The sequence below is a fragment of the Phascolarctos cinereus genome, unplaced genomic scaffold (assembly GCF_003287225.1).
Source record: "Phascolarctos cinereus isolate Bilbo 61053 unplaced genomic scaffold, phaCin_HiC Scaffold_2;HRSCAF=192, whole genome shotgun sequence".
Lineage (NCBI taxonomy): Eukaryota > Metazoa > Chordata > Mammalia > Diprotodontia > Phascolarctidae > Phascolarctos > Phascolarctos cinereus.
Window position 1 is genome coordinate 359814757 of NW_027555625.1, and position 7981 is coordinate 359822737.

The following is a 7981-nucleotide window of genomic DNA, read 5'->3' on the forward strand; positions in this document are numbered from 1 at the left end:
GCAGAGCCAGGGTATAAAATCAAGTCCTCTGATTCCAAGTTCAGTGGTCATAAGTTCAACATTCTTTATATTATATATGCCTCTAGAGTGGGTTTCTTAAAACCTGAGGTCTATTAACAGCTAGGTGATACAGTGGATAGAGTGCCAGGCCTGAAGTCAGGAAGACTCATCTTCCTGAGTTCAAATCCGGCCTCAGTTCCTTAGTTGTATGACCTTGGGTAAGTCACTTAACCTTGTTTGCCTCAGATTCTTCATCTGTGAAATGAGCTGGAGAAGGAAATGGCAGACCGCTTTAGTATCTTTGCCAAGAAAACCCCAAATGGGATTATGAAGAATTAGATATGACTGAACAACAAATGAACGTTTTTAAAAATACCATGATGATTGTATTTCATTATAATTGATTTCCTTTGTAAGCCTACGCATTTTACTTTATGCATTTAAAAATATCCTGAGAAAGAGTCCATAGGCTTTACCTACCAAAGATGTCCATGAAACAAAGAACAGGTTAAAGGTTAAGCTCCCCCCCTACAGAACTAGAGGAGACCTTAGAATCTTATATACAGAATATCAAAAGTGGATGGGAACATTAAAATACTAGAACATAAAATGTAGGAGTTGGAAGGGAACCTAGAAATCATATGATTCAACTTTTTTTTGTCGTTTTATAGAAGAGGAAACTAAGACTCAGGGAAGGAAAATTAATCGCCTTAAGTCATGTAATTAAGAAATGGAAGAACCGAGGTCCAAAACCAAGTTTCTTAATCCAAATTCAGTCTAAGCCTCTTTCCACTGATAGGTGGTGTGAGACAGGTGTTCAGGTGGTGGTGGAATAAGGGTTTTACCCACCCCCACAGGGCTCCATCCCTTTCTTTCAGCAATTTACAGAGAAGTAATTAACTCATCAGCTGGAGCTTCCATATATACTTTGGCCACCAGAGGGTGCTCAGACCCCACACACAAAAGAAAAGTATTCTCATCACCTGTCAGGTTCCCTTGAGCCTGTGGTGGGGAGGCAATAGGTGTGTTCTGGATCTAAAGGCAGGACTTGGAATATGGTTGAAATTATCCAAATCGGGTAATCATCTCAGCTCTGACTGAGCTCCTTTCTGAGCTTTAGGAGTCAGTCAGTTCTCACTCATGACCAGGTACTGAGCTTAGCTGACATTTACTGTAACCTCTATCCCAAAGTCCAATATTAATGGGACTGTCATTACTTTTGGAGGTGAATGTCCTGACCTGGGTGAAAGGTAAAACAGAACTGGTGAGAAATGAGAGAGCTCCAGCCTTCTCCAGCCCCACTTCAGAATTCTTCAAGGCCAGTCCCTTTAAGTCTCTGTTTGAGACTCTACAGGGAGAAAACCTATCAAGACTCATGTCTTCTTTGAAACTCATCAAGTTTTAAGTTGAGTTACTTTGGGCACTTCCGGCTTCCAGCTTCGAAAGAGAAGATGGAAGAGGCCAACCCCACTGCAATTTGCTGAAGGAAAAGACTGTGGAAAAACACGAGAGGAGCCATCAGTATCTATCACATCCCTATTTCCAACTTGTTACACTACCTCCAGACTTGGGAGCGTTTCCCCTTGGGTAAGATCCAGAATACTTTCTCTGGTTAAGCTGAGTTACCTCACTCCCAGTGAGAGAGCTCCTTTACTTCTTTTGTCTGATACACATTGTCCTATGTATACCTTCTCTGATTTCTGTTTTGCTACTACTTTGAATAAATTGGTTTCTTTGTTATTCTCCCTATGTGTTCATTGTGGAACTGGTATTTGATGTGAAAGAGGTTACGCCTTGGGGTCCTCCTTTCCCTAAAAAAATTGCAAAGCCGTCAGAAGTTAGCTCAAACCTAATCATACTCCCCAGATAAACAATATTTAGGAAAGCAAATAGAAATACTTCTAGCTCAGTACTTTCTCTCTCTGAGGAGAACAAAGTCACCTCTGCCTCCAACTTCCTGTTTCACTTCTTGGCAGAAATGAAAGCCTGCCTTGGAGAAGGATGTGGGGAGAAGAGGCTAGAGATATCTATTCTGCTTCCCTTTGAGCCAGTCATTGACAGCCCCCTCACCATAGCTGGTTCTGACTACACATGTGGGCCCCACAGTATCACTACATTACTTTTGAAAGGCCCTGTGATTTATTGAAACAGTAATGTAACAGTAGCACAGAGAAACAAAATAACACTGTAAAGAAGCATTTTCAAACCAAGATATGATGAAACTCTCTCTCCGCCTTCTTCCAGCCAATAGATGGGAAAAAGAAATCATAGGCTTGATACCCTGGTGAGATTTACTTGTCAAGCACTTGGAGAAGTCTAGAGATAAGCATGGGAAATGGCATTGCCTCCCATTTCATCTTACTTTGGCTGGGAAGATTCATTGTATAGGCAATCTGGTCCTGCTGCTTGGAAAGAATAAAGTGAAATTGGGAGCTGAGAATCTGGCCCTTTCACTCCATCTGTTCCTGTCTGTTCTAGGTCTAGAGCAGAAGTGTCAAACTCAAACAGAAACTAGATGTTTACTGGCAGCATATTGACTTAGAAAACTACATATTAATATTATCTATGTTATATTGTATTTTTATGTATTTTGTTAAACATTTCCCAATTGCATTTTAACATGATTCAGGTCCCATTCAGGAGTTCTCAACACCTCTGGTCCACAGCCATCACCCTTCTGCAGTTGTCTGGTAGCAGTCCCAGCTCTTGTACTGCACCTGCCCCCAGGAGGTAAAAGCCCAGGTCATACCTGCAGCAGTAGCCATGCCTGAAAAAAAAAATAGGTACAAGCATTTCTTTGGCCAGTTTGGCCAATACTACTTGACGCTCCACCTCTCTTTCTTTCTTTCTCCTGTGCCCCAAAATTTGTATCAGGAAGTATCTCTTCAAAGGCAAAAGAAACCAAAACCCAATGGTAGAGGGGGCAGGTTATATATTCCTACCACATTACCACCTTCTTCACCATGCCTGATCAATTTTTGCCAGTCACTTCCAAGAGGTATTATAAGCACTTGTTATACTACTATGCTACCTTGATCTCACCTACAATTAAAGATTTATTTTTGGAATTGTTTAGGTGCTGCTCTTCTAAATACTCAGGAAAGACAGCCTTGAAAATGAGATGTTGCCAGCCATCAGCATCCTAGTGTGAATGACTTGTCTGCATTAATATGCAGAAAGGACCTTCAAGGCCATCCAAGTCAATATCTTCAACTTGTAGATTGGGAAACTGAGGTTGTGAGGAGTCAAAGAGACTTGCCCACAGGCAGGAAATGGCAGATTGCTGCTCCTGGTCCTCTGAATCCAAATCCAGAACTCTTTCCATTATCTTCAAGAAGCTGGGGCACCAAAGACTGAGTCTTGATGGGCCAAAGTCAAGTTTATAGAAGAAAAGGAAGGAAAAAAATTGGAATCAGGTACACTGCTAGGGGTGCAGTTGATGAGGATGTTTAAAGAAAAAACATCCCAGTTCACTGTTTCTTGAGTCCAAAGGGGAGACTGATGGGGAACAAAGCAGTTCCTGCTTTAGGAATGTATTTATCATCATTTAACAACCTGAGTCTCCATTAGGAAGTCTACAACATTTACTTCCAAGCATTTAAAAATACAAAAGTCACAAGGTGATTCTGTATATAGAGTATATATAATTCACAGGATCTATGAACTAAGAGGTCATCTAGCCCAACCCCCCATTTTACAGATGAGGAAAACAAGATCCAAAGAGACATGACTTGCTCAAGGTAACACAAGTCATAATTGGTCCAGCCCAGATTTGAACTCAAGGTAGGACTATGATTTTAAGTTCAGAGCTCTTGACACTGCACTTCATAGCCTGTTAGAACTAGAGCTAGAAAGCTCCTTAGGGATTTCCTTGTCTTGTTCCCTCACATTATAGAGGAAAATACTGAAGGTCAGGATTTTTTTTAATTGCCAGTATCACATAAGTAATTAATGGCAGAGGCAAGACTAGTGCCAGAACTTTGGATTCTCAGTCCAGGACTCCATCCACCATGTAATTTGTGTCCTCCCCTGCAGTCCTACTCTTAGGCTCTCACTGGGACAAAGAGCGACCCTGGCTGTATGAAGGCTATGTCAGTGGTGTACACACTCTGCTAGGTTCCATGAAACTGGAAAGGTTTCTAATACAGGCCTGGTGATGGAGCCTGTGCCATTTCTTACCTTTCAGCTCTTCCTGTACTTTATTCTTCTCTCTGCACTCTAGGCTGCAGCTACCCTGGCCCACTGGTAATTTCTCAAACATAACACTCTATCTCCCATCCCTATGTGTTTTTACAGGTTATGCCCCATGAGCAAAATACCATCCTTCCTCATATCTGCATCTTGGCTTCCTTAACTTCTTTCAATATTCAGCTCAAATTCCACCTTCTACAAGAAGCTTTCTTTTTTTGTTAGGCAATTGGGGTTAAGTGACTTGCCCAGAGTCACACAGCTAGTGAGTGTTATATGTCTGAGGCCATATTTGAACTCAGGTCCAACTGACTACAGGACTGGTACTCTATCCACTGCACCACCTAGCTGCCCCATGAATCTTTCTTTTACAAGAAGTCTCCCCTCTTCATGCACCCCTCATCCTCTTCTAGTCCTTTCCCTATATGTTTACCTTTCATTTACTATATATATGTATATATAAAATATATGTGTACACACATACACACACACACACACACACATATATACATATGTATTATCTTGTACATACATAGTTATTTGCATCTCTCCCACTGGAATATTTTGAATTAGATTTTATTTTTTCAATCCACAAAGTCTGTTTTCTTTCAATCTCACCTTCACTCCCCACGCCACACTGAGAAAGCAAGAAGAACAAAATCTCTGTAACAACACATGTATGGTGAAGCATAACAAATGTCCACACTGGCCACATGCAGTAGACATACATTTTAGTCTGTACTCTGCTTCTATTACATCTTTCTCTGGAGATAGGTAGGATGTGTTATCATGAGGCTGATGCGGCTGATTATTGATCAGAGTTCCTATGTCTTTCAAAGTTGTTTGTCTTTACAATATTGTCAGTATTGTCTAAATTGTTCTCTTGGTTCTGCACACTTCATTCTATAGCAGTTCATACAAGTCTTCCCAGATTTCTCCAAAAACTTCCCCTTCATTATTTCTTACAGCAAAACAGCAATCCATCACATTCATATACCATAACCTATTCTGCCATTCCCCAATTGATGGGCATCCCCTCAATTTCCATTTTTTTTTGCCACCATAAAAAATTACTATAATTTTTGTACACATGGGTTCTTTTCTTCTTTCTTTGATCTCCTTGAGGTATCGATCTAATAGATATCACTTGGTCAAAGGGTATATACAGTTTAATAGCTTTTGGGCCATAGTTCCAAACTGTTTTACAGAATGCCTGGAGCAGTTTCCAGCTCCACCCACCAACATTCCATCCAACGTCCCTGATTTCCTTCAGCCCCTCCAGCATTTGTCATTTTCCTTTGCTGTCAACTTTACCTATCTGAACCCTTTTTAGAGTGTAAACTCCGTGAGAGGAAGAACCATGTTTTTTGCTTTTTTATATCCCCAGTGCTTGGCATAATGCCTGGTATTTAGTAAGTTCTTAACAAATGCTTGTTCACTTACTGACTGTCTTGACTGAGAACTAGCCTAGGGAAGTACAGAAAAGCTCATCACCTGAAGATTGGCTACCAGGTGATGAATTTGGAGGAGTTTCAGTAAATCATACAGAATGATCACTAAGACATGGAAAGGTCATGATCTATATCAGTGAAGGGAAAGATACACACAATCGGATCATTAGAAGCTGAAATGGCAGTCACCAACAAATCAGGGAATACCATGAAATGACAAGCTCCTGAGGTTCCAAATCAGCACCTACTCCATCCCTTTCCTTCTCATCCACATTGGAAAGAACAACAATTAATGGTGGAAATGAGGTCAGTGATAACCTCCTAATCACCAGATTTAAAGGCCTACCTCCTCTTTGACCTCTCTACACTTTTAACACTCTTGACCACCCTCTCCTATTAGACTTTTTTTCCTTCCCATACTATGTTTAAGAATACTCTATTCTCAGGGGCAGCTAGGTGGCGTAGCACATACAGCGTTGGCCCTGGAGTCAGAAGGAGAACCTGAGTTCAAATCTGGCCTCAGACACATAACACTCCCTAGCCATGTGACCCTGGGCAAGTCACTTAACCCCATTGCCTAGCCAAAAAAAAAAAAAGAACATTCTTCTGAGTTCTTCTTCGACCACTATAATCATGACTCAAATATCAAAAATTTAAATATCCTCTTCCCTACCCCTTAGTATGGGATTTCCCTAAGGATCCAACTTTGACCCTTTTTTCCCTCTACACTCTTATCCTCTGGAATACCCATAAGTCCTTTGGCCTCAACTACCACCTTGATGCAATGACTCACGATTTTTTATTTCCACTTCTGACCTCTCATCTAAGATTAATATTCTTATCTCTAAATGCTTATGAGACATTTCCACTTGGGCATCTCACAAGCGCTTCAGTCAATATGTGCAAAACTGAGCTATCATTCCTCCTAAACCTATCCCTCTTCATTTTCTTTCGTTCTTCCTTCTTTTTTTATTGCCTGTAGCATAACTCAGTCTCCTAATCCCTCACAGTCATAACCTTCAATGGAATATAAAAAGTTTAGGGCAAAGACAGTTTTGTTTTGTTTTTTAAATATTTATCTTTGTTTGCCTAGCACCTAACTGAACTGGAGTTATTGACTTCTCATGAAGCTACAATATCGCATTAATTATATTTATTATATATTATCATAATATGTATTAGTATAATTGTATCTATATAAATAATCAATAATAATTATATCTCTATAACACCTCTTGGAGCCCATCCCCTCCTCTCTATTGCTACTGCGATTATCTTCTATAGGCTTGGACTAGTTCCATCTCTTCCCCAATCTATGTTTCATACCATATTATTTTTTGCCAGGGTAGTTTTTCTCATACATAGATCTGATTATGTCACTCCTCTGCTCAAAAATTTTCAGTGGTTCCTTGTTGAAAACTAATTTGATGTCAGATTCCTTTACCTCAAATTTCAGGCCCTCCACAAGCTGGCACCATTTTATTTTTCCAGCTTTATCTTACATTACTTGCCTTCGTGCATTCTAGACCACTCTTTGTCCCCCTGAAGCATTCACTGTGCTCTCACATCTACAAGTCTTTTTTTTCATGCTGTTCCCTATATTTAAAATATGCCCTCCCCCCTTACTGTTCAATACTTATCCAATCATTAAAACTCAACTTAAATATCAACTCCTTCAGGAAATCTTCCTTGTCCTCTCCCACTTGGTGACACACTTTTCCCTTAAGTCTTAGATAGCAATTTGCCTTTTAACTCTCTAGTGAACCTATCTTGTTATATCACACATTAGTGTGCTTTATGTTGGCATTTTGTGCCTTTATGAGATTGTAATTTCCTTAAGATCAGGAATTACAGCCCATTTCAATGCCAGTCTCCCAATGCAGTCAGTAGGTCAGCAAGTATTTATTAAGTGCCCACTGTATATCAGGCATTGTGCTAAATGTTGGGGATATATAGAAAGACAAAAGCAGTCCTTACTCTCCAGAAATTCTCAGTCTAATGCAGGAGGCAACTATGTGCAAAAAAGCAATAATCAAGATAAATTGGAGAAATTCAGTAAAAAGAAGGTATTCACATTGATGGGAATCAGGAAAACTTCTTTTAGAAGATAGGATTTTGAATAGAACTTGAAAGAAGCCAAGGAGGCCAGGAGATGGAAATGAGGAGGGAGAGAATTTCAGGCACAGGAGATAGCCCGTGAAAATGGGATATGGAGTGTTTTGTATGAAGAACATCCAAGAAGTCAGTGTCTCTGAATCATACATAGAGGAGACGAAGCCTAAGGGGGGTTGTTTTTATTTTATTCTGTAGATAATGAAGTTTATTGACTTCACCATTGGTGA